The sequence below is a fragment of the Heptranchias perlo genome, chromosome 31 (assembly GCF_035084215.1).
Source record: "Heptranchias perlo isolate sHepPer1 chromosome 31, sHepPer1.hap1, whole genome shotgun sequence".
Classification (NCBI taxonomy): Eukaryota; Metazoa; Chordata; class Chondrichthyes; order Hexanchiformes; family Hexanchidae; genus Heptranchias; species Heptranchias perlo.
In genome coordinates, this window is record NC_090355.1 from 17,300,673 (window position 1) to 17,328,509 (window position 27,837).

The 27,837-nt window shown below is 40.7% G+C and overlaps 2 long non-coding RNA genes across 3 annotated transcripts in view; both read right to left on the reverse strand.

The window, feature by feature from the left end:
- Window positions 1-615: 615 nt before the first annotated feature.
- On the reverse strand, window positions 616-9,387 carry LOC137300526 (uncharacterized). The gene is made up of 2 exons (XR_010958124.1): window positions 9,027-9,387; window positions 616-2,257 (listed from the first exon to the last, which is right to left on the reverse strand). It is a non-coding gene; the product is annotated as an uncharacterized lncRNA (long non-coding RNA).
- A 1,762-nt stretch (window positions 9,388-11,149) lies between these two features.
- Window positions 11,150-27,837, reverse strand: part of LOC137300407 (uncharacterized) — a 30,828-nt gene continuing 14,140 nt past the window's right edge. Inside the window, exons 2-4 of one of the 2 annotated variants that reach the window (XR_010958079.1) lie at window positions 20,907-21,002; window positions 15,188-15,331; window positions 11,150-14,785 (exon numbers count right to left, since the gene is read on the reverse strand). This is a non-coding gene — a long non-coding RNA (uncharacterized lncRNA). The remainder of the gene's footprint in view (window positions 14,786-15,187; window positions 15,332-20,906; window positions 21,003-27,837) is intronic. The other variant, XR_010958080.1, reaches the window with a different exon arrangement.

The following is a 27,837-nucleotide window of genomic DNA, read 5'->3' on the forward strand; positions in this document are numbered from 1 at the left end:
AATGAGTGGGAAGCCTGGGATGCTGAAGCCAATGGTGATACCCTTACTGCCACTTTGACAAGACATCACAGACTGGGATCCTTCTGGTCTGTCTGGTTTAGCTACTCACAAGACAAACTCACTAAACAATTGGGGTTGACATATGTACCATATGTACAGAATAATTGGCGTGAATAGACATGAGAGGCCAGCACACTAAGTCTGAATGCTAAACACTCATGCTGAGGGCGACACAGCGGGAAGATTCCATTTCTCTGCTGTATTTAGTTCCCAATCTGAGGACTGCCACATTTACAATGCGAGACACAAGCTAACATTTCCCTGGTGGAAGGAAGCAAAATCACAATGGGGGAAAGGTTTCAGGGTCGCACTGTGCTTGCGAGCACTGAGATACTGCGGCCCTCAGCAGAGGCGAAGTGAGTCCAGACAAACCTCGGGTCAATATCATTTTCAAAAATAAAACTCTTAAAAGCCATGTTGGTAGTGAGTTATTGAATCCCTTGATGGAATAAAATAATTGTGTATTTTCTTAATGAATTGTAAATGTTATAATGTGTGAATATGCACTCACACACACCTGGATTTATATATATATATATATAAAATATTAGTAGCTATTTATAATTCATTTCTTTATTTAATGTACATTGCTCAAATCAAACCACCCAACTTCCATATGATCAGTAATAGTACTAAGATTAATAACTCCCCAACTGTAATCCTGATGAATCATTAGTTTTTAATGAAAACTCTTCAATTAGTCATGAGTTCATATGGTGTGTAATGCAGTAACTTCCTTTTGTAATTATCTGACATATAACAATTACAAGCTAAATTTTCTGGAGATTTACAGCAATGCCGTTTGTCAAACCAGAAGACTTCATAATATTGTAAGTCTGTTTTTACCATAATTTTAATAGAGTAGCTTTTTTAATCGTGAATCAATGCATCAGTCAGCTCAAGAGGTCGCTCACAAGATGTGGTATGAGCTCTTGCCTCGAGTTATCATTGATGTTCCCATGTGGATAATGTTTTAATAGGATTACACATGAATGTTTTGATCTATCAGAAAATACAACTCTCTCACCCTTTTTACAATTATCTCTCAATTAGTCATTGATGGCAAATGAGTTCTGAATTAAAATGTTCTTCTGATCAGTTTCAGAAGTGGTTTCCATTATGTTTTTTGAATTAACTTTGGCTAATTTTGCATCTCCAATGCTAACTTCTTCTCATTCACCCAATGGCACTGATGATGGGGGCATTCCCAGTTTTGTAATCACTTCATACATTTCTCAAAAACAGAAAGTCGGAAGAATTATTATACGGAACAGTGGAAGGACAGGTTGTTTTACGGACTGTATGGGAGTCCCTCATTGGCTCTGCTACTGTGTATTATATCTATAATTGATAATTTATTGAACTGTATGGTATCCTATGCATAATCTGCTGAATTCCAACTGTATTATTGCAGAACAAGTGTGATATCTCTTGGTTGCAGCAAAAATGATTAATTCACATTCAACTACATCCAGGGTATCAAAAATGTAAATAGAAAGTATCAGATACTCTGTCTAAAAATATATCATATCCTTTGAAATAAATAGCAAGCAGAAAATTGCTCTGGAAGTTATAAAAATATTGCTCTATTGAACATTATTCAATTTTGTTGTATATTCAAGATCTGCGTATTTGCCACAGAAATATATTCAAGAGCAATTTTAGGTTCAGAAATATATTTAAGAGCAATTTTTAGTTAATGAAAACTTATTTAAAACAGAATGTAGTTTGTACTATCAAATATAGTAAATGGTGTAGCATTGTGCTAATGCTTTAATGTGATCTACTGAATATCTGAGGATTTTGTTTCAGATGATTGATAGTGGCTCTGTTTTCTGCTTTAAGAAGGAGCTATGTTATTTGTGCATTAACTTTGCTTTCTCAAAGTGTTTCGCTTGGACTGAATTCTTATAAAACGTTTGGTACGGTTCATGCTTTTAGTTCATCCTGTATTGGCAGGACAAGTATTTTTTCAATCATTGAGTTTGTTTTTTCCATGTCTTCCAGTGGAGATGTTAGATCCTGAGGGGGCGAATGGGAAATTGGTTTCAGATATGACCCAACATTGATTGTTGTCATTTCTCCTGGTGTTTTGAGTGCTGAGGTTGGCAGTTTGCTGAAATGAAGAATTTGTGCTGATGCCGGCCCTTTTGTAAACTGCAATCCTACGCTTGGGCGATTCACCTCGTACAATGACCTTTTTTGAGAAAAGAAAATAGCTGTATTACCAGGCTGCAATGGTACTTATTGTTTCTTGCTAAAACAAAACCTGGACTTGTGCGCCCAAAAATTCCTGGGGCAGGAGAGGGCATAAGTCACATTTATGCTGGGGTTGGGCCTTGAATATGGACTGGATTCCAGCCCTGCTGGGATTCTGCCCTGTCTAGACTGGATCTTTAAATTCCAGACAGAGGGAGATGGGGCTGTGGGCAGATCTTCCGCCTCCACCTGTTATGTCAAGGGGGTGTTTCGAGGGTAATTGTTAAGTGTCCCTGGGGAATTATTCCCTTTATGCCTCTAAAAAGCCTCAGTGGAACACACACCACCTGGGAGTTAGCATGATTCCCTTTATGGCCTTCTAAAGGACTCAAACCTTCACTAGAGTAAAATAATTGACCCTGGAGGGAGTCAAATACCTTTTTTGGTTGGAGTTGATCCAGTGGGAGCCGAAGAGATTAAAAAAAATCTTCAGCCCATCTGCGCTTCTGAAGGACTCCACTCTGCCTTAGAAGGGTGAATCAGCTCGAGCTGGGTTGGCACTGGTGATCCACCCTAGCAGATGCCAACAACCTGCCCTGGCTATGCAAATGACCTGTTGCCGGAATTTGGGACAGTATCTCTGGCCATGGGTGAAAGCGGGTGGGGGTTCTGCTCTGGGGTCTGGGGCTCCATGAATTTCCAGGCCATGTTTTTTTAGGTCATACTCACAAGTTTGACCATCGCCTGAAGAATTCAGTACTGTGAGGTTGATGAAGGATGAATGTTAGTTTGTTATAACTTAACCCAGCATCACAAAACTGCATTTTTAGATGCAACATATGCAATCTGACAACTAGATTTTGATTTGTGCTTTAAAATTGGAAATTTTTTTATTTGCCCAGATTCTTTTCAAATTTGCTCTCTGAGTCCAGAGCAAACACATACAAATCCCTCATTGAAGTTAATTAGCTCAAGTATCGTATGGCAGTTTGACATTGTTGTGCAATGTGAGCCTTGATTGCTTGAGGAATTTGTTGCATTCAAAACCTGCAGTACAAATCCCAGTTCACAATCCAGGTTCTACTCTCTGCAGTACAGGTCTCAACATATTGATAATCAGCTGGTCTTCTTGGGCTAAGATGTTGCAGCAAAAATGTCTGTCAATTCCTCACTGTCAACATTTTCAGCCTTCTATTTTTAGAATGTAAATATTTCAGCACATTTCAAATCATAAAAAATGCAGTGATTTGTGTAACTGGGTCACAACTTTCTTCCAACCAGTCACATATTATTTGTGAAAAGATTATGAAAAATGCCCTCCATTTGCTGGTTTTCAGAGTATAAATACTTGTTCAATGTAATGTGAATATATTTCTAACCACGATTCGGTTCCTGCCTTAATGCTTTCCGTCTCTTCAACAAAAAAATATTTTTATGACTTTCCTTTATCTCCTTCTTCATTTTCGAAGCAAAAAAATGTTCAGATTCTCCGTTTCTTTCTCTTTCCCACTAAGTTTGAAATGTTTTATAGGAAATAAATGTATACATTGGTTAACGTATTGAAGCATTACATGTAGCATTTAGACTGGATGAGTCTGTATGATTCATGCATGCGGATCTCTCCTTTCACCATGCTGAGTGACCCATTAAAATGCTGAATTAAAAAGAAAAATGGAAGGAGACCAAAAACTCATAATTTGGCATGGCACTGGGAATGGATGGATAAGATAAAAAGACAGAGACAAAAGAGACAGAAAAAAAAAACTTTTTTTTGAGTGTCCAACAACAATTAATATCGGGAGGAATGAGACTCCACATTTTTAAAAGTTAATTTTCAGTGTCAGAGTGGTTGTATTGCAGTCATTAATAATTACCATGCTGTTAAAAGTTAGTTTCGATCTGATATAACTTATTGTACCTGAGCTGGTCCATTCATTCCAGCCCACTAGATCCCTTTACCACGGAGCTTTCAGATCAGCAGGGAAAATGGAAGAACAATTTCTGGATTTCCACGTTTGACGGTGCATGTGCACTCTCTGGAACTTGCTCTTTCATTTTCCCTGAAATAACAGTGATGCTATTCAGCTCTCTGTTATTTTACAGGCCATTATCTCTATCCATCTGGATGTTTGGATTCAATATAAACCAAACAGATGGAATTATTATAAGGATCCCAAATTCATAGAATCATTGACAGTTATGCACAGAAGGAGGCCATTCAGCCCATCGTGTCAATGCCGGCCGAAAAAGAGCTATCCAGCTTAATCCCACTTTCCAGTACTTGGTCCGTAGCCCTGTAGGTTACGGCACTTCAATTGCACATCCAAGTACTTTTTAAATGCAATGAGGGTATCTGCCTCTACCACCCTTTCCGACACTGATTTCCAGACCCCCACCACCCTCTGGATGACAAAAATTTCTCCTCAGGTCCCCTCTAATCCTTCTACCAATTACTTTAAATCTATGCCCCTTGGTTAGTGACCTCTCTGCTAAGGGAAATAGGTCCTCCCTATCCACTCCATCTAGGCCCCTCATGATTTTATACACCTCAATTAAATCTCCCCTCAGCTTCCTTTGTTCCAAAGAAAACAAACCCAGCCTATCCAATCATTTCTCGCGGCTAAAATTCTCCAGCCCTGGCAACATCCTCGCAAATCTCCTCTGTACCCACTCAAGTGCAATCACATCTTTCCTGTAATGTGGTGACCAGAACTGTACGCAGTACTCAAGCTGTTGCCTAACTAGTGTTTTATACAATTCTAGCATAACCTCCCTGCTCTTCTATTCAATGCCTCGGCTAATAAAGGAAATTCGGCTAATAATGCCAGCATAGAGCATGCATCTGCCAATCCTACCACACAATGGTATAGTGCATTGTGACACTGAGACAACCCAATGAAAAATACAGTGAAGCTTGGGAGATTGATAAGTTAGGTTATTTTCCAGTTCTTGCACATGGACAGCAAAAAATGTTAATGCTCCAAAGAATGGCATCAAAATGTCTGCAACAAAGGCTTATTGATAAAGTAGACATTTCTGTGACGGCTGAAAACTTGCGGTTATTGAAGCAGGGAAATCTGTTAAAAGAAGGATCCCATGACAAAGTATGCCTGACATAGCTGGCACACTTGATACGTTACAAGCCACGCCTTTGTAATTGACTCCTATGGTACTGGCAAATTGTTAGTACTATTTGTCCGATACAGGTGGCTGCCCATGATAAGTGTGGATGGTATAAGTGGTGGGGACTGTATTGGTGTAGGCTGTCCATTTAAAGTGTAAACATCTTTGTGACGATTAATATAAGTTTCATGATTTATCAAATCAGTTCCCAAGAGACTTCTTCCATTGCCCCAAATGCCTTAAATACAACAGATGATACAGTCTCACTCAGAGGGCACAAGGATAAGCAATTGTAGAAAGCAGATACATTGTACCCTTGTTAAATGACTTTCCCGTCATCTTCATATTTTTGTCAGAGATATGCTTAAAGTTCCAGAAAATAAAATGTGGTATATTCTACTTTATTTAGAAACAAGCCTGTTTCATTTTTGCAATAAAACCGCACTTCAACAGTTTAAAAAACAATATTTATATTAGCACTCTGGCACATGATGGGGGTCCACGCTGGCCATATTGGATGCTTAGGCGCCAGTCTTGTGCCTGATAAACGGGCGTGGCATCATCAAATTTCGTGGGCCAATATTCCTATCTGTCTAATGGGGTCTGTAGGACCCATCCTCTCCAGGAGAAACAAAGAATCTGAAAGATATTTAACAAATAGAATTCAGGGTTTTTGTTTACTTGAATACATTATTGTGCAAGGTGTGGTCAAGTAGATTTAAATCTGGAATTACATCGGTCCAACTATTCCTACCTTGCTCCTCAAATAAAGCAAACAATTCCATTGATCCTTCATGTTGAGTTGAAATTTCCACCAAATCCCAAACAAACTCATTGCCTTTTCCTTTTTGATCATGTCGCCCTGGCCTCTTACAAAATAAGGATGCCTGCTACCTAATTACTTTTGCTGGAAAGTGCACAAATGTGCACATCAGGTCAGGACAGAAGATGTGTTGTCTGACATGGTCAAATAGTCTGCCAATATTCTTGTTGTTCGGTCTCGCATAGGCAAAGAGACCACTTGGGAGAGGTACTGGATAACTGTTGCTCGTGAAACCATATATCAGCATGAGTTGCCACTTTCAGGAGGGGAGGAGTTTTGAGAAAAATTAGAGTTGGAGAAACAGAATTGCAAGACATCTTTTCAAGATAAACCATCCCATTAAATCTTGATTTGTTTTTTTATCTGTGAGTGCTTATTACAGGCTTAAAACTTTAAGCCATGTTTCCGTTGAGAAGTTAAACAGTACATTGCACCATTATTCTTCCAGTTTGCCAAACTCAGCATTGATTAATGTCTATTTTTAACACTGATTCTTACAAAACAATAGCCCAACTATAAAACTTTGCTTTCCAAAAAACCAGCAGCATATCACTCACTCCAATTTGTGAATTGTCCAAAATTGCTGTTGATTGAGTTTGATGAGAATACTACACTGTGTAAATTACACCAATCTGCAGATATGATCGAACAAGAATGTTTTTCCCGAAAGCTACGTTTCTCCCCTCCTGGAAAGACAGTCTGTGGGACTGTCTTCTACATAAATCAAATAAAAACCCTGCTACAATTTTAGAGGTCATCGTGATTGCGACAGAACTGCAGCTAGACATATTGCTACAGAGAGGTAACTTGGAAAAAGCATCTGGGATTTTTAAAGCCTTTTTATCCTCCGTAACAATTTATCTGTTAATCAATCGGCAAAATAAAGAAAAGTGTATTATTCAACAAGTTTACCACAAAGTAATCAAACTTCTGGCTACAGTACTGCAACCATTGATCAGTATCCTGTATGTTTTCTATTTGTGAGCTAATTTCAACTTCCTCCTTTATCCTAAGGTCTTTAGGTTACCATAGGTCTCCTGTGAGGGACCTCATAAATTGATGTTAGCTTAGAATTATTGCATGTTAACTGCTTAAATTACTTCCTTTATATAATCGTGTGCAATATCTTTCCCAATACAGGGTTATATTACACAGAATCATGCTTCTGAGTTTTGTGTAAAAATTGGACGAATATCAGTTATTTTTCATTCTTCTGTTCCCAACCCCATGCAAATTGAAGTGTGAAGATGTCCTTTCACAGCTCCCTTATTTCTATCCTCATTTTATTTAGTTTTGGATACAGTCCCTATGGCTCTGAATATTGAAGTACTCCAGTTTTTTTTAATGAAATTCTCCAGGCTTCCTAAAAGGTCGAATTCACAGGTCTTAAATACAACCTGGGGTTTTCAGCACAATGCTAATTATTTTGTTTTGATAGGAAATGCTCTATTCCTTCTTTGTCTGCCATTTTCAGTGAACTTGACCCAGAATAGACCTTGGGGGAAAAAAATTGGATCGGGCCTATTATTGGGCGGGCGTAGCACAATCCGCTATTACCCCGCGCCCAATGGCCCCTGCGCAGACAGGACGAGACATTTGTCAGGCCTGAGGACTTACCTGCAAGCAGCGATCCGAATCAGCATTGAACGAAGATTCAATGTAATTCAACTTTCCACCAGCAGGGGCCTCCCAATCTCTTAAAGGCAGGCTGTCTCTTCAAGGTAGCTGGTCCCTATTATTTGCAATAACAGTCTGCTGTCTGCAAGGAGTCTGAACGGAGATCAGGCATTACACATGTAAAGCACAGATGCAGGTCCCTTCCCTATGTTTACAAACTGATGAGTTATGTTAAAACACTGAATAAAGGTTGCGCACTATTGAATCCCACATCCTCCAATCTGCATGCCAGACCTCACTAATCTGCCGATCTGAGTTTGTACCAGGCCTGCAAGAGAGCATGCACCAAGGTTCTCTGCTGATGCACTCGAGGCCTTGGTGCAAGAGGTGGACAGAAGGAGGGACGACCTATATACGCAGGGGGCAAGAGGCCCTCCAGACATATATCCAAAAGGAAGTGGGAGGCAGCGGGGGATGAATTCAATGCCAGGTGTACAGCACCATGAACATGGATCCAGTGCAGGAAGAAGTTCAATGCTTTGACATGAGTGATCAAGGTGAGTGAACTGTAAAGTGGCGTCTCCTACCAACTACACCACTAGCCGCATCCACTGCTCCACACACTACACCCCCCATCACCCACATACCAACAAACTCTTTCCATCAGTACTCAACTCTTCCAATCAGATGCTTCCTCTCACCCTTACACATTATCACTGTTGCAAGCCACCCACCCACAGCTCACAGGCCACACACACTGGCAGCTATTCAACCATGACAGGCACATCACCCAGACACACGTCCCACTTTCTTGCAGGAGAAGGTGGCACAGATCAGGAGGCAGCAAGTGGCGGTGGCATTTAGCCCCTCGAGCCTGTTTCGCCATTCAATGAGATCATGGTATACCTGTGACCTCACTCCATATACCCGGCTTCGTCCCATATCCCTTAATACCCTTGATTCACAGAAATCTATCAATCTCAGATTTAGAATTCACAATTAAGCTAGCATTAAGTGCCATTTGCAGAAGAGCATTCCAAACTTCTCCCACCCTTTGCGTGTAGAAGCATTTCCTAACTTCACTCCTGTACGTCCTGGCTCTAAATATTTGGCTATGTCCCCTCGTCCTAGTATTCAAGCATAAGAGACCTCCAAAAACAGTTACAAATGTCTCGCAGCCAGAAGCAATAAACCAGCCACTAACCTGTAAATCCTGCATGGTCCCTTTAAATAGCACTGGTGGGGGTCCTCCAGGCACTCTAAGACACATTCAGATGGTCAGGGTTAAGACTGTGCGTTGAGTTGAACGTTAAGTCCTAAAATGGTGTCTATCACTTTAAATCAGCGTTGCACACAGATTGTATCCATTTTCTCCCTACTTTACATGCTTCTGACATTCGGTATTTGCGCAAGCGCTAACTCCTATCCCAAGATGGCGTCCAGCGCACATCACACTGGAAACGTGCATGCGCAGCCAAGACACCATCTTGGATGCTGGAGAGGCTGTGTAGCGTCGAAACAACGGGCACTACACGTCCCAATTTAGCGTCGCTTGTGCTCAAAGGTTAAGTTCTAACTTGGTACTAGTTAAATTCGAGTTGGATCCAAGTCCGTACCTCATTCCTCTCTGGCATATTTGGTCAGGTTAATTATATAACACAAAGAGCTCTTTGTCCCTTCAGGGATGCAATGGAAATCATTGTTCCACAATATGTAACTACAAATTTTATTTGCTTAAGTTTATTTTATTGTACTCAAATAGTTGGCTTCGTCAGTCAAAATCAGTGAAAGAGCAATTACACAAACTAAAATAGGGTTTCGATTCTAGATGCCAGTAACAAACTGGTTCATAAACTTACTGTTACCCTCACTGTGTTTCCAACTTTCATTGAAAGGTAAACAACTGAGGCAGAAAAAAGGTTATTTAACCCATTCCATGCTGGTGTTCAGTAGGTTCTTTCCCCTCAAATACTCACTCTTTGGATATTTATTGTATTGTAAGCTTCTCCGTGATTATTTGTAAAATTGTTGGTTTGTTTGGGGGTCATTTTAGTTCCTATCCACATTTATTTCTTATGAGGTGGGGGTAGAGGGACTTACTGCTTGTGATCATTCAGGCAAGGAATGTTTAGCATTGGGGAATTAAACACTTTTTTTTTGATTTAGACACCCAGATGCTCAGTGAGTATTCCCAGGACAAGTAAGGCACAGCCAACTGCAGAGTAAAGCTCTTTCTACTCTGTCCTTACAATGTAGACCAGAGTTGTTCCAATGTCATTAGCAGTGCTGTAAATTGCAACCCCCCATTCCCCCCAGTATTAACAGGGCAAATGGACAATAGTGCAGTGCACCATGCTTCATAATATTAATGGAGCATTACACAATTCCTATCATCAATTCCAGCTGCATTGGCAGAGATCTAGAAGCAGGGGGAGATGGGCTGATTTTGTTTTACTGGGTAAGGCATTATAAATGGTATTGTTTTAAGCTGAGAAGAGAAGTGATATCATAAACCACTAAAAAACAGTTGCAGCAATACTGCAGAAGTGGTAACGAGATGAGAATGACAAAACAGAAGGCGTTGAGGAAAAATGAGGTGAGATTACATTTAGACATGTGCGGATTAAATAATGCCTTGAACAAGAAATTTATATTGGAGCTGGTGAGAAAAGCAGTTGGGTCAAAATACAGATTTATTTGAAGTGTTGTAACCTTTCAGAGTACAATGAATTTAACTCTAGTGTGGTTCAATTCAGAGTACAACATCATGATACATCTCAGAAATGGTCTGGTATTTATAACAAATTTACTAAGCCCCATAACAAACTAGATTGTAAAATTATTTTGTATTTTAAATACTCAATTCTGAAAGTCATCCGTGCAAGTATGTTTGAAGTGTTAAATAAATAGAGGACAGAATGTCCTGTTCATTTTTCTATTTAAACTCTCTTTCTTCCTTGACAAGTAACTTGAGTAATTGAAGATACATAATTAAACGCATCAATCATAGTAGTTAGAACATCATTAACCCAGGTGCAAAGGTACATGATATTTTTCTTTTGTAGAAAATAAAAAAAATTTATGTAGTGGCTTATCGGGTCTTGCTGATGGTTTACGCAGTAAATTACTTTGAAGTGCAATAACCTTTGTTATGCAGGCAAATACAACAGCCATATTTGGGCGGTGATGGTTGAGGGAGGAAAGTTGGCCAAGACATTGGGATAACTCCCTACTGTTCAAACTGTGACATGGGAATACTATTGTCCGTCATCAATCTCTTCCCAAGAACAATTCAAAGCCCTCATTTCAAATTCAATTAATGCTTTACTTTTTATTAAAAATTGACAACAATATACATTTGCGAAGTGACCATCTAGATAACTTGTACAGAGGGTCAAACTTTACTTTAGCCTATTAATGCCTTTTTTAATCATTATCTGGGAACAAGCAGATGCAACTAACAGTATTGCCAGTCATAATCTACATAAATCATGCTAACATTTTGGTTTACCTAGAAATCTTAGTATAGTTATAAATGTTAGTTTAGTATTGGAATAACTGTCTTTCAATGTGGCATGAACTGGAGGAAATTGCTTTAATTGTTTCATATTACCTCAGGGCCGGGCAAATGATTTCCTCTTTTCAGAAATCAAGCTTACTTCTGTAAATTTTTATATTTTTCATTAATTCACACAGATGAATATTTAAAGCTTTTACAGTTTGCTGGAGTAGTGCATCAGTTGCTAAAAGATCTATAACAGACAATGTAAAGTTTTATGAAGCTGCCGTTTTATTGAAGAAATTCATTAACAACGCGCCTGTTTAACAGGCTTAAAAGGGGCGCTGAAGCTTCCAATATCGCTGGAGTCTTTACCGATATGGCGATCGATGCACTTCCTGTGTAAGTAGAGGACATGTCAGGCCATCAACATTTTACCTGGCAATCTCAAATCACCAAAATTCACTCATTTGACTTTTTGAGACATGTTTCTATTAGGATTCAATGCTTGTCCACATTTGGATAAAATACCTTATTTAAAAAGAAAGAAAAGAAAGACTTGCATTTATATAGCGCCTTTCACAACCTCATGATGTCCCAAAGCGCTTTACAGCCATTGAAGTATTTTTGAAGTGTAGTCATGGTTGTAATGTAGGAAACACGGCAGCCAATTTGCGCACAGCAAGGTCCCACAAACGGCCAAAACCGGATAATCTGTTTTTTGAGGGATAAATATTGGCCAGCACACCGGGAATAACTCCCCTGCTCTTCTTTTACGTCCACCTGAGGGGCCTCAGTTTAATGTCTCATCCAAAAGACAGCGCCTTCGACTGTGCAGCACACCCTCAGTACAGCACCCAAGTGTCAGCCAGTGTTCAAGTCTCTGAAGTGGGACTTGAAACCACAACCTTCTGACTCAGAGATGAGAGTGCTGCCACTGAACCACACTGAGAAACAGTGCTGTTGTCTGGTCTAGAGCATACCATAAGAACCTATGACGACTGTAACACGCACTATTCTTGGAATTACATATTGGCAAAGGTTTACTGCCTATCCTTGAGAGAGTCAAATTGTTAGTGACCAGGGAACAATGGTTTGGGGATGAGAGAACAACAGGAAACCAGACAGCAGATGGAAGCTGACAGGAAACCAGATCATGAATCAAGGGCATTGAAACTGCTACAAAAATGGCCTGGTATATCGCAGCTGAATTTATCCCGGGGCATTGGGGCTTTTTTTTTTGTTTCTCATAATTGTTAGAAAATTCACAGATGCTTTGAGCTAATTACTCAGAGGCTCTGCAATCTGTACTCTAAGCCCTGCCGATAAGTGGCCATTCTTAAAAACATGATTCATTTTCGAAAAGGCAAATTTGTCAGTTTTCCCAATTCCCGTTGCTGATCCAACTGGCAGCCTTCCCGCCAATTGATTTCCATGGAAGTAATTTAATCTTGAGAAAATTAATTCTGTGCATGGGGGACATATTCCAAAGGCATCAATCAACAGAGCGCAATTCACTGCAGGCTAAATTTAGAATCTTCCCAATGTAGAATCAATATTAACTCTCTGCACAAAAGCACAAAATAAGAAACGGGTAAATCTCCACACAATGGGGTAGATTTTGACTTTGTGCGAGAGTGTAAAATGAGTGCGAGCGAATCGGCAGCTCGTTTTACATCTCTCCCAATTTTTATACAAGGGTTCACCCACAGGGAATGTCATACCAGCTCGTGAGAAGCATTCACTGTGGGTAGGGGGGCTGTGGGCGAGGGGCCCAAATCTGCGGGTAATCGATCCTTTCAGAAGCAGGTGCAGGTGCCTGTAGGCAGAATGACAAGAGAAAATAATTTCCTAGCTGCACAACTCGCCATTTAAACACTGCAGAATCTTCAGGCTCAGAAACTCCACCCTTCTGCCTGGACCAGCTGATCCTTTTAAGTCTCAGTCTAAGTTACGCAGAGTCCATTCGGAGTGGGAAACCAGGAAACTCAGAGCTGCTGCGCTACTGGCCCTCATTGTGACATATTCAAATGAGGTCAGCCGGGATTCGTCGAGGGGGGTCGTGGGATGGTTCAAAAAGCACCAGGTAGGTCGGGGGAAGCATTTTAATGGCGGAAATTAGGCCGAATTGGGCTTCCTGAAACAATTTCCCCCAAAAATTATGTACCACTGACGACGTTGAGGTAATTCACCCTCAAAGTTTCCACCTTACTTATGCAACAAAAAAAATCTACAGTGCCATGTTAGATTTAACTCTCAAACTTGTATTCCTGTACTAAATATAAAATACAAGGTTGGACGAGCTTTGAACAACGTAAAAGGAAAATACTGAATTTACGTCAAGGGCTGCCGATCACTCAATCAGGGGAATTTTGTTAGAATTCTTGAGTAGACATTGTCCCACTTTTGATGTCAGTTTTCTTTTCCTCCATTTTATTTATCTATCTCTGTCTATCCATCATTTTTTTTCTGACATCCCTATTTCATATTCTACCCAAGTCCAGGTCCTTTGCAAGATCATCGTATGGTGCAGCGAGATTCAAAACCGTCATAAATTAAGTTTACCAGAATTTACAAGAGTTGAGCAACGAGCTATTAAATATTGTCTCGTCATAGATTTTGAAAACTCATAAAAAATATCTTTTTATGTCCAAGGCTTTCTGCCTGTTGGCTCAGCAAATAATTAAGCCGACATGCAGTTTTCTTATGCCCTTTTCTGCAGATTTTGAATCAGTATCATTTCCTTTATCAACTCGTACACTGTTCCATAATTATAACTGTGATATGAATTTAATTACCACTTCTTACAGCCATTTCCTTCCAAAAATATCTAATAGTGCAGCAAGGAATTGTTAAGCCAATTTTAGACACAGTCTGGCGCCCAAATTTTCAGAAATAATAATATGTGTTTCCTTCCTGAGTAAAAGCAAATTAGGTGAAAATCCAAAAGTGCCTTTGTTTCTCTCAATTTTAGAATACTAAGACATGGCGAACTTTCTTTTCTAAACCAACCCTTCAGGGAGCACAATAAAATATTTCAAATCAAACCACAAATTCAGACAAAGTACATCATTGAAGTTTCTTTCAGGGAATACTGTGACCTCTCTTGTTCAGTACATTCTTTTAAATTGGCTTGTTGGCCTCGATTTTGCTCTGAACAGGAAAGCTTCAGCCTGATTGGGTCTGGGATTTTTTTTTTTGTACGAGCCACAATCAATGGAAAAGCATCAAAATAGTGGTTTTACTTAAGTCAGCAGAGGCTGGAAATCTGACTGCAACTTGTCCATTTATATCGGTTCAATATAGTGTGCGATGGTACATTGTCCCAGTAAATCACAACTCCCACTGCCCAGATCTTGCCGTGACCATCACTGTCTGAAAGGATTTTCCTCAACGACCTCCTCTTGAACATCTTTCCTCAAACTGGGCGCCCTTCAGCCAGCTACTTCCTTATCCTGGATTTACTGTAGAAAACAATAAAACTATATAATTAGTGCACGTTCCTTGTGCATGGGAAAATTACTCTTCCCACTTCAAAGTGTCACATATACAAGGTGACCATTACATTCAACTGATTGGCTCAGATAGCAACTACCTGTGAAGTTAACTGTACTAATTGGCTGAAAAATACAGGGTAGGAAAAATTCCCATTCGCAAACCACCTCACCCACACACAACCAACCAAACAAATCACTTTTAACATTATTTTTCCGAAGCTAATAATTGTGGACCAGCTATTATCACAATATAAACCAAACAATTGTTCAAATAATTTTTTTTCTGTTTTCTTTTGGCTAACCATATTTCTCCGACTAGTTAACCTAATACAGAAAACTTAAGTAATTCACAAACATATGTAAACTCACCCATGGCCGAAGTCTGGTCGCAAAGTCATCAAATACATTTTGCCCCCAGGGGCCCATCCTCTTTCATGCCTGGACCTTGAGTTATGCTGCTTTTCTGAAGCTTGCTTTGTACAACCAGTCACGGCATGTGCATCAGCTCAGTTCCTACACCCCAAAGAAATGCAATGGCTATTCTTTAATCACGGATATTTCTCTCCCTCCTTAATGCTGCTGCTTCTCTTTTGTTCACTGCTGCTTCCCAGCAACAATGTCTCTGCAGCGTTCCATTGTTTGTGCTCCATTCCCTGCCCTGTTCACACCCAAACGGTTGTTACTTGTGGTCCTGTGCCCGTCTCCTAGATTGCCTCCACAATCCAATACCTCCCAGGCCTCATCTTCCCCTCTTAGTCCTCCCAGATCCCCTCTGGGCTCATAGAATCCAATTTCCCACACCCCAGGACTGCCACATCCCAATCCACTTCCCATTGCTCCCACAACTCACATTCCAGTGTTTGTCAGTGCTCCATACTGTCAGCCTTGCAAACACTCCAGTTCCTTCCTAAGGGCTCTCCTCCGAGTTTTACCAGACCCCTAACCTCCTGGATCATCACATTCTTCAGCCCCCAATCACCCCCCTGCCCCCCAAGTACACATTGCAGATCCTCTCCCTGCCCAATCCAGCTCGTATTTGTTGGCACTCATGTTGCTGTGTGCCTTACGACTTTTAAAAAGGGAGACATAGAGCGAGACAGAAACAGGAGCACAGGCCCCAAAATTCCTAGGGCTGGAGAGTGCACAAGTTACATTTATACATGGGTAGGGAGCCGGAATATGGGTCGGATCCTGGATTCCACCCTATTTGGTCCGGACTTTTAAACTCTGGTCCCAAACATCCCCAGGAAATTCCTCCCTTCACATCCTTGAAACAGCCTCAGCAGATCTCACACCAGTTATAACGCAGAAGCCTTCTAAAGGCCCTAATCCTTCACCAGAGTAAGGTCAGCAGGGAGCGGATCCCGTGGGAGCTGAAGAATTTCAAAAGCATTTTCTTCAGCCTATTTGGATCTCTGGAGGACTCTGCTCTGCCTTAGAAGGGATGATCGGCTCGAACCTCACAGGCAACGGTGACCCGCCCTCATGCGCAAATGATCCCGTTCACAAAATTCGGGATGCGGTTTCCTGCCTTGGGGAGAGCCCATCACACCTACGCCAGCAGAGTGGAGCTCCAAGAATGTCTAGGCCACAGGCACCACAAAACATGAGAGATACACTGAGGAAGAGAGATGCAATGTTTTTTCATCTATGAGTCAGTGGCAATCCACTATGTTGCAATACCTGTGCTTGACATGGTATAGGATTCCTGTCACTATAAAACAGTATATCCCCTGACTCGCTGTCAACAATGCCTTTACAGATCAATCAGTGCAATTCAACAAAATCTATAGTATTGCAAAAGAGCAAATTGATTCCTGGAGCTTTTCTGTCGCCCTCTAGATTTCTTCAGAATTCTTGTAAAAGCTAAGCTGCTAAAATGCTGCAGCATGTTAAAAATATCCATCCAGAAAGCCATTCACATTAAATGTGTTTTACTGCTTATATTTTGGTATTATTTGCAATCTTTAAATTAGGTCTGAAATTCAAAAGGCTATGGGGGTCATATTAACCTAATCCGTCGGCAGGAAACTGACGTGACCAGATCGACCGGCCGTTTTGTGCCCTGCTTGATTTTACTTTCCACTGACTTCAGTATAGGCATCTATCACCAATCATCATTCTGGAAAAGTGTTTTCTCTGTTATAGTGAAAAATAGAACACTTGAGCTGGGACCATTTCTTCCTTTATTTTTTCTCTCTCTCTCCCTCGTCTTTGTTTTGCTCAGAACGTTCTATTTTGCACTTCGAAACATGTGGGAAGCATGGAAGGAATTGCAAAGTTGATTAAGTATCTGTGACTTCTAGTTTGCCAAGAAAATACCTATTCTCGAACCATCTGCTTATTCAGTAACTGTAGCGCGGCCAGCTCAATGAAACCAGATCGGTAGTAAATAAAAGTTAGCTAACTCTTGCCTAACCAGGGTAGGAAGAGAAAGAAAGAGGCTGTAGCAGAAGGAAATGTAACAAATGCAGAAACCCTCTGCACAGTGTCCATTAAACCTGGCTTCAATTGCACTGTAAAGTCAAAGTCCCTAATCCCCTCACCTCCCACTCCCACCTCCCCACCACCCCCAACCTGACACTTGCAGGATTACTTTGTAAGGACTTTTTCTCTTCTTGAACTCTGGCAAACTGAAAAGATGTGGTTGGGACATAGCGTCTCACAGAACATATCATAGGCTCAAAAAACAATCTGTGATTCAGAACTGAGTTATGTATTTTCACTTGTAAAATAAATGCTGTTGATATGACTAAGTTAACCAGATAATTTCATGGATAAACTAAAATACTTGTGCCTTATACAATTGTACCTTTTTCTTTTTGTACGATATGGTTGCACATTGAAGTAAGTGACCTTAGATCCTTAAAATGGAAATTAGAATCACATATTTGATGCTTGTAGTGTACGTGTCTGTGCATGGATATAGTGTGTGTGTGTCTGGGTGTAGTGTGTGTGTGTATGTGTATGTGTCCATGTGTAGGGTGTGTGTACGCGTGTGCGTGTAGTGTGTGTATGCATGTGTGTGAGTGCATGGTACATGAGCATATATATTTGTGACAATTAAATTCAGTTTTGGACAAAAGACTGATCATATGGATGAAGGCTGGACAGATAGATCCTCATCAAAATTGTTATTTTGATTCCTATCTATAATATACGTGAGATACAGTGTACTTTTAGTTCAAAGTTGTTCCATTCAAACTCGCTGATAATTCAGTTTATTCGCACCACATTCCCATGCATTTACATTACTTAGTTCAAATTATTGGATAATTCAATTTTTTTAGCACAAGAATGACTGAATTATTAAAGTGGACTGTATTGAAGGAAGAAAGGCACCTAATGATTTTTGCCTTTCTTTTGTGGGTTTGGTTTATAACACTGTGAAGAACATAGTGATGTGGCAATGCTGCATTTTATTTCAGTAAATAAATAAAAATTACCCATAGACTTCGACTGCAGTGCAAATATTGGTGCCAGTATCCTGTCACAAGTGTATGACAATTTGTGGAAAAAGTGGCAGGAATCAGCAACGTATTATTGAAACTAAAACGGTTCCTGTTATTCTTTGTATGATATATTGCATTCCAAACCACAGAAACATTCTAACTTCCTGGGAACCGATAACTCCTCACCTCAATCAGTGGTATAATTACTGTGATAACCTCAAAGCACAGTTCTAAACAGGTATCAGGTTTGAAATTTGAAATAGAGCCAAAACTTAGAGGATGTTCTCAATCCCTCTCCCCCCCACCAAACATACCAAATGCAGAACAGGCAGGTACACTGAAAGAGCATTGAAACACAGCTGGAAACTACAGGCTATAAATTCGGCTGTGTAGCGCCCGATATTTAGGTGCTACGCAGCCTTCTAAGGTCCCAAAATAGCATACGGAATGCGCGCGGAGCGTGACGTGCGTCGGACACCATCTTGGTAAAGGCGTTTGCGCACGCACAGGTAACGAACACCAGTACCATGTAAAGTAAGGAGAATATGCGTTAGATCAGTGTGCAATGCTGATTTAAAAGGATAGATAACATTTTGACACTGAACGCTCCAGCCAATGCACTGCCTTAACCATGAACAGCTGAACATGTCTTAGACGGCCTGGAGGACCCCCCATCAGCGCTATTTAAAGGGACCATGCAGGATTTATAGGTTAGTTGCTGGATTATTGCTTCTGGCTGCTAATGGATTTGTACCTGTTTTTGGAGGTCTCCTTCACTTGAATACTAGGACTCGGGGACATAGCCTAAAATTTAGAGCCAGGACTTGCAGGAGTGAAGTTGGGAAACGCTTCTACACACAAAGGGTGGTAGACATCTGCAAACAGCAGTTGATGCTAGCTCAATTGTGCATTTTAAATCTGAGATTGATAGATTTTTGTTAACCAAGGGTATTAAGGAATATGGGACTACGGTGGGTATATGGAGTTACGTCACAGATCAACCATGATCTCACTGAATGGCGAAACAGGCTTGAGAGGCTAAATGCTACTGCCACTTGCTGCCTCCTGATTACGTGTTGCCTTCTCCTGCAAGAAAGCGGGACGTGTGTTGGTGAGTGTCCTGCAGGATGTTTGGGTGATGTGCCTGTCACGGTTGAATAGCTGCCAGTGTGTGTGACCTGTGAGTTGTGGGTGTGAGGCTTGCAACAGTGGTAATGTGTGAGGGTGAGGGGAAGCATCTGATTGAAAGAGTTGAGTACTGATTGAAAGAATTTGTTGGTATGTTGCTTATGGGGGTATAGTGCGTGAAGCAGTGGATGCGCCTAGTGGTGTAGATGGTAGGAGACGCCACTTGACAGTTGACCTCACTCACCTTGACAACTCATCTCAAAGCGTTAAACTTCTTCCTACACTGCATCCATGTTCGTGGTGCTATGCGCCTGGCATTGACTTCATCCCCCACTGCCTCCCACTGCCTCTTGAGCATATGACTGGAGGGCCTCTTGCCCACCTGCAGATATGGGATGCCCCTCCTTCTGTCCAACTCTTGCACCAAGGCCTCTAATGCATCATCAGCGAACCTTGGTGCATGTTCTCTTGCAGGCCTGGTACAAACTCAGATCGTGAGGTCTGGCATGCAGATTGGAGGATGTGGAATTTAGTAGTGCGCAACCTTTATTCAATGTTTTAACATAACTCAACAGTTTGTAAACATAGGGACGGGACCTGCATCTATGTTACCTGCATCTCCGTTCAGACTCCGCGCGGACCTGTATCTTATTTTTTGCAAATAAGAGGTGCAGGCTGCCTTTAAGAGGTGCGAGCCACTCATGCAATATCGGCCCCCCTGCTGGTAAGGAGTCACTGAACAATGCAGCTAGGCCTAGCTGCTCACACTGGAATCAGGTAAATGAGCAGACAGCACGAATCTCATGTGCTGCCTGCATCGGAACGACTGGGCGCGGGTTAATCGTGCACAGCGTCCCCCACGCCCGGATTAGGGGGTTATCGAATTTAACCCCCAACTTATTTTATAAGCACCGGCTGACTACTTTTAGAGATGTTTGGATACACACTTATTATCAATGTGTTCAAGAATTTTAAATAAAACATGATACCTAGGTCAAAAGATGGAATTTTGGGAGACAGACAGGGCAGTTAATACAGGGTATTAATTCAGTCTTGTCATAGAGCGATCAAATTAAAGCTGCAAGCTTGTTTTGTATGAATCAGACGAAAACTGCTGCTAATCTTAGTTTTACCTGAAAAAGAAATAAATGAACAGAATGGTATGGGTACCTGATCTGGGGAGTGGGACGAATTGGATAGCTCTTTCAAAGAGCCAGTACAGGCATGATGAGCCCAATGACCTTCTTCTCTGCTGTATGATTCAATTACATGGTTAAACAAATGTCAGGAGGCACAGCAACAAAAGATTGCTGGGTTTGCTGGACTGTGCCTGCGCTGACCTTAATAAAATGAACATACCCAAATTTGTTGGATGTTTTCACACCATGCAATTTCAAAGCAAAAAAAAATAGGCCAATATCAGATGTATGGATTTTGTATTTTCTTTCCAGCTCTGAAATGTTCAGGAAATGAGGCAGGGACTGCACATCTATCATTTGTTAACTCACCTGGCCTTCAAGTGAAGAAATACCATCTTAATGTCATATTGGTGTTGTCAAAATCACTGAGTGATGTCACCAGATGATCTCCTCCAGTTTCCTGGCCTAAAATATGAAAAAAAATACTCGAGTGATTTTTTTTCAAGGCTCATAAACAAACTCTGATGGTTAAAACAGAATCTGGAAATTTCTGGTTCTAGCCTGTTCCTGCATCTCAATGCTCACTCGCTCTCAAGAGACTATGCTTTGACAAATGGTTGAATAAATCGTCCTAAATTTTGTTTGCACAATTTAAGTGCTGATCCGACAATTCCGTACCCTATGGCACAGAAAAACCTTTCTTCTGAATTGAGAGCTGCTGTGTGCTGATTGATAGCGCCAACTTAATATCCAGTACTTGAATCTAAATGTATTTCTGGCCCAATTCCACGTTAGTGCCCCAGAATTATGACAGGGGAGTGGGGGAACAAATCATTTGACACGGAAAATGTACATGAACATTTTCTCCCCAAGGATGGAACACAAAATAAAAATAAACACCCTCAGAATGGAACAAAAAACACAGACTGTGTCTGGTCAGAAAGAGTAAGTGTGTTCAAATATTTGCAGCTTTTTCAGTTTGCACTGTGAATGACAGTGCTGTGTTACTGCTGTCCTGCCTCCAAGGTGACCGTTTGGATGGCACACAGTCAAGGAAGTGTCTCTGCCTAAATGTTTATTGCCACTGTGATATCGTAGGGTATCCAATACAGCAACCTTCAAATATGTTAAGAATGAGGTAAAGATCAGAATTCAATGTGTGATTTATACACCTCTAAATAGTATCTCTTGGAACTGTAATACTGGTGCTACATAGCGGTGATATAACTACAATAAAATTCAAACTACAATATTACTGTTCCATGAGGAAGAACTTTCATACTCACTAGACTTTCAAAGTTATCATTCATTTCAAGAATCGACAAATGTCTGTTCGTAAAAAGCACAACAAAATGATTCGTTAAGTAATTAAGATACCACTGATTTTCCCATTTGACAGAAGTAACTTTGTTTTTGGTGTGTATTAAAGAATAACATTATAGAAATGGACTTTCAGCTTGAAACATTCTGATTGTTTTACATTCTAGGGGTTAAATAGTAAATTGTGGCAGGTGAGATAAAATACATTTTGCAGTCTATACCCTCAGGTACTTCCACAATGTAAATGGCCTACCTGGAAGTACTTTGTAAGCCTTTGGGGGACACTGGAGAGATGCAATAAATACAATTTTAAGTCGACAGTTAGGATTTTGTTTTGAACAAGGGGTTTTAATAATTACCTGTTTAATTTCTTAGAAGCTGCTACTAGACAAAAAAAATAGAAAATGGCTCTATAGCGGGCATATGAAAAGGTCATTTAAACTATTGGAGCTGATCCCCACTAGTACATTAACTCTCCTACAAATGCATCCAATTGTATTTTGAACTACTCCAGTGTTTTGGCCTCTATTACTTTGCCTGCTGGATTGTTCCAAATATTATTCTTTGAGTAAAGAAGTTTTTTTTCTCGATATTTTTGAATGTACTTTTCATAGATTTCCATTTCTGTTCTCTTGTTCCATTTTCTTAACATATTTCAAAGTAATTATCTGGGTTTATCTTGTTTGCACCATTTAATATTATATACTTCAGTGAGGTTCCCCTTTTATCTGCCCCTTTTTACAACTATAATGCTTAAGCATCTCTAATCATTCCGCAGAGCTCATCCCTTTTACACTTGGGATCGATCATGTTGCTCTTTTCTGTACTTTGCCCTGAAGATGAATATTGATTGCATCACCATAAAATGCCCATGAGCATGTTGTCAGACTAACCGATCTATAATTCTTCCAATTTGTATCCAACTTCCTTTTTGAACATGGAATAAAATGTTGCCCTGCTCTTCATGTAGGCACAACCACTGGGGGAAACAAAGTGAATACATACTGCCCCCCGCCAAAAAATATTGGCATTGGTTATGTTCTCTTCTCTCAATTCCCAGAATTTCAACTGCTGTCTCCTTTGTTCGTGTGTGGTTATGCCTCTGACTTTTCAGTTACACCCCCTCCATTTATGACACTCTTGGTTTTCTGGTGTGATAAATGCCACTAAAGCTGTGAACAAGGTGATTTAGACAGAGACCCATCATCACCACATTTACTGAGGACAATCTCATTCATTAAACCATAATTTCTGTGATAGATCTGAGTCTAATAGATTTGCATTGCTGGTTCCTATGGCTTTGAGGACCCCTGCTGGACCTTCCAGAGAAATGCCTATTTCCTTCTTTACTTACTGTTAATATTTTCTCAATAATATAGCAATGTTTTTGTTTATTACCCCTGCCTTACAAAAAGGGGGCCTGTTGCAGTGATTCTGCCAAATGACAAATGAAATAAATGGAGAATGGCTTCATAACCCTCACATTGTTCAGGCTGAAAAGTTCTTAGAGGATCGGACTGACAAAAAAGTATGTTAAAAATCTGATTTTACTTGGTCCAAGAATGGGTGAAAAATATGCACCAGAATTCATAGATGAACCTCTAACGTGCTAGTGGGAGAGAGCAGGGGAGTAGGACTAATTGGATAGCTCTTTCAAAGAGCCGACACAGGCACGATGGGCTGAATGGCCTTCTTCTGTGCTGTATCATTCTATGATTCTAACTCCCGCAGAAGACAAGCTTCATCATTTTTTTTTAGCTAAAAATTTGGCATCAAAAATACTTTTAATCTTCTGACCCTAAAAAGTAGATACTGTTGAAAACTGACATTTCACTGCAGATGTGATTGATGAGTATGACCTGAACTCGATGCCTGTGGTAGTTGGAGATGTCATATCAGTTTGGAGGAATGGAAGATAAATGCATCTGGTGGTTTTAATTTTCTTCCATCTTGTCCCATGATGAGTTATTGTGCCTCTATACAAAGTTTCTCAGCTGGAATAGCAGTCCGGTTCATCCTGCAGATGCTTTGCTCTGATTGGAGTGTGATGTGACTGCCAGCAACACCCAGCCAAAAGTGCTTGTAATGGGGTGAAATTGACAGAATTGTCATGACGGGCTCCACCTAAACATTCAGTAAGGACTGACAGAACTCAGAGTAACAAACAACAGCAAATCAATGCTGTAACTGTTAGGTTGTTGAATTATTAGCCCAGAATTTGCTGAGAACGTGCACCATAATAATGCCACCTCTATGACCTAAACCATTATTCTCGCACAGAAGTTCCAGGGAATTATGGTGTGAGTGACTTATACCATCACACACGCCGCTCCATAATTTCCTGGGACTTCTGTGATGCTCCACCGTTACCCCTCGCCTAAAATAGCCAGAAGATAATTATCAAAACTCTGCCCACATTCAAACAATGGTGATTATGCATTTAAGCCAGCCTTCATGCCGCTGTCACTTGAACTGAAAAATAATGGCGCTGGAGACCTGGCAGCAGCATAATTTATGTGTTTATTTGAGATGGTTGCTTCTGATGCCTCATTACCCACACTTAGTGCACACAAGCTCAATCCGAAGAGAATTCCCAGACCCATTATCGTAAATGGAAGCACTTCTATCCGCAGGAGCATTGAGTTCAACTTAGCAATCAATAAGTCTTCGGTCAAAGCACTCTCATTGAGATACATCATTTGGCATCGTAGTAATTCCCACAGTATTCAGCATTAAGGTAATGGAATATTTCCTGTTACCTTATTGCTGTTGAGTTCAGTGCTTCACTATACCCACCATAACCAGGAAATAGCACCGTTAGATTATCTCCTATCGATGTGCTAAATTCTAATTATTCCCACTTTGATATCCTGATGATGATTCACGATAAGCATGGATTCAAATCAGACTGCAGCGTATAGTTATATTCCTGACCTTTACAATACTGTTAATATAGTCAGGTAAACAGATAACAATAATCTGGTTCGCACTGTGTAGAATAGCAGACAGTGTCTCCCTCAAGAAGCTAATTGTGGCCTGAATAAAGTATAACAGAATAATGACAGTATCAGAAAAATGGTAAGTGCTTATATGTCCCATTAACTTCCTCCATTCCATTTATTATCTACCTATAACACTCTGATGGCTCTTAAATACACATTGAAAGACGAATCGATTGATTAAGAATCACGTTAGTGCATCGCTACACATTTTGTTACAGATGGTCCTTGAAGTGGGTTTTACCTTAACGAATTAAACGAATCTCAAAAATCTGTGTGTTAATTTAGGCAACTAAACTTGAAAGAGGGTCAATATTACATTCTACCATTAGTAAGTATCTTTATAACCAGAATCTATTGATATATTAGTAGATCAGGGCTTATGGAAACTCGATGGTAATCAGAATTAATTACAAACTAGATTATCGGCGGGATCAATACGTTGGCCATTGAAGGCGCCATTTCTAATTCTCCACGTTTGCTGTGACATGTTCCAATCACTTCTCCAGCAAATGTGTCGTAAATTCACCACTGGAGGATCAGGGAGCGCACAGTCTAAATGATGGTGTTTATTGCCGATGTGTTTTTCTTTTATTTGAGAGAGGTTATGTGAGTCAGTGCTGGCATAGTAGAGGTGTCATTAAATTCATGCCAGTGCATTCTCATTGGTTTCAAATCAAAAGTTTAGGATTAGAGCAGAGAGGAAGGCAGCACAGATCTAGCACTACCCAAAATATATCACTTAAAACTATATTATCCATTTTGGCAGCTATATGGTGTTTGAAGCAAAACTGCCTTTACTTTTCAATTACATAACAGATTTTCACTGCTTTTGTGATTTCTGCCACAGGTGTTTTGTACAAATCAGGAGTTTATGCTTCAACTGAGAGTTCGAGGTTCAAGACACGCTCCAGGAGTTGAGCTGAGAATCTAAGCTGACACTTCAGTGAGGTACTGAAGGAGCATTGCATTGTCAGAAGCATCATCTTTCAAATGAGATGCTGAAAGAAGGCCGTGCCTGTCCGTTCAAGTGGACGCAAACGTTCCCACAGCACTATTCAAAGAAGAGCAGGGGAGCTTTCTCCGTCTTCTGGCCAACTTTTTTCCTTCAACCATCGGCACCACAATCAGATTAACTGGTCATTCATCTCATTTGCCGTTTGAGGGATTTTGCTGCACACAAAGTTGACTGCTGTGTGCACCTACATAACAGCAGTGACTGCACTTCAAAAGTAATTCATTGGATATGAAGTGCGTTGGCATATCCTCAGGGCATGATGAGGCGCTGTATAAGTTATTTTCTTTCTCTGCTCAAACTGCTGGAACAGGAGTGGTGGACTGTTACTTTTAGCCACCATCCACTCCCAACGTGTATTTAATACATCCGTGACAAAAATTATGTTTACACCAATGCCAGTGTGATAGACCCAAAGCTCTATTCTTCTTATAATAAAGGTTCTGTACATTTTTAATATGAATTTTCAGCTGGGCCACTTGTATTGTGAAGTCTATTAACTGTACTTTGATTGGATCTCCTTTGGCTTGGACCCTGAAGATAGAGTAAGATGCACAATACTGTCTGAAGACATTACATGTCAATTTCTCTCGGTATGTGAATCATGAGATATTAGTGATAGCTCAGAGGGTGTCTAAGAGCCAAGCTTCTGATATGCAAGTCAGTTGATTCAGAACCCATCCAAATGTTAGTAATAAGCAGTTCACTCTCGATCTTAAAAGAAAAAAATCAATCATTACCATGTTTACATACTTCATGTTAGAGGCCTGCTTTGATTCTTCCAAGAGTTAGCCTCTACTTCAATGGAAATGGGACATATTTTTACAGCAGTTCGAGGTTGTTCAGTGACATTAGTTCAGCTGTATATTCACACATCACAATTGCGAGATAGAAGTCCTTGGGGTAGAGGCTTGCACCACATAAAGAGCAATGGAAAGAATCCATTTAGAAATTCCAAGAATGAACTCTGAAGCCCCAATTTTAACTCTGAGTGGGAGTCATGCGGGCGGGTGACCAGGTGGATGACAAACCGTCCCAACCTGGGCAACAGGGGTGTGGGAGATTTCGACTCCTGTGCTTCATCTACATAGTCTCCTGCTCAAAACCGGCGGGAAGCAGCAGCTTGGCAATGGACAGGAGTGGAATGTTGAGCAGCAGGAGGCCATTGCCAGGAACCAAAGGAATGGTCCCTGGTCCTCATGTAAGTGGTTGGGAGTGAGCTCGGGAGGGCCTGACAGTTGGCGGGGGTAGGGGGAAGTCTGCTGCTGGTGAGGCCTAAATTTTCCTTATGGGGATCAGAGGAAATCCACTTACTTTCAGCCTCTTCCGGCCCCGGCTCCTCTTTCTGGTAGATTGGCCTGGTGAGGAAGCCATAATGGCTTCCCCACACAGACTTCCAGTTAAAATTGCAGTCGTGCCCCAATGATGTCATCTGAGCCCAATCTGCATATTTAAAAAATTACGCTGCTGGCTTCCGGCAGGTGTTCCTCTTGCCTGCTCAGAAGAACAGGTTAAAATCAGAACCTGTGGGAAGATAGCAGGACCTTGGCAGGTAAGTCCCCTGGGCAATTTTAACTGCCCGTCTGCCAAGCTGGCAGAATTCAAATTGACCCTTAAGATTCTGGAAAATTTAGTTGCTTTCAAATTCAGAAATAAGTGGTGTGTGTGTTAAATATTGTTATGCTGCATTCATTTTGTTTTTATGCAAACATCTTTCCTGTAATAAATTTGACTGGTAGCTCAGCCTGAACTATATGGTTTGACGTTGTGGTGTTTTCCCATCTATTGAAGGGGCCCAGAGGAAGAGTGAGCATCCTGGGTGACATCTAATGCAGAATATCTCAGTAAAAAGTGAATTGTTATTTATGAGGTACGTTAAGTTCAATCACTCCATGCTTAAGGTCATAAGTTTCAGATCATAGGAAGTGCAGATCTGTCCATGAAAACTGCCATGTTACTCAGAAAA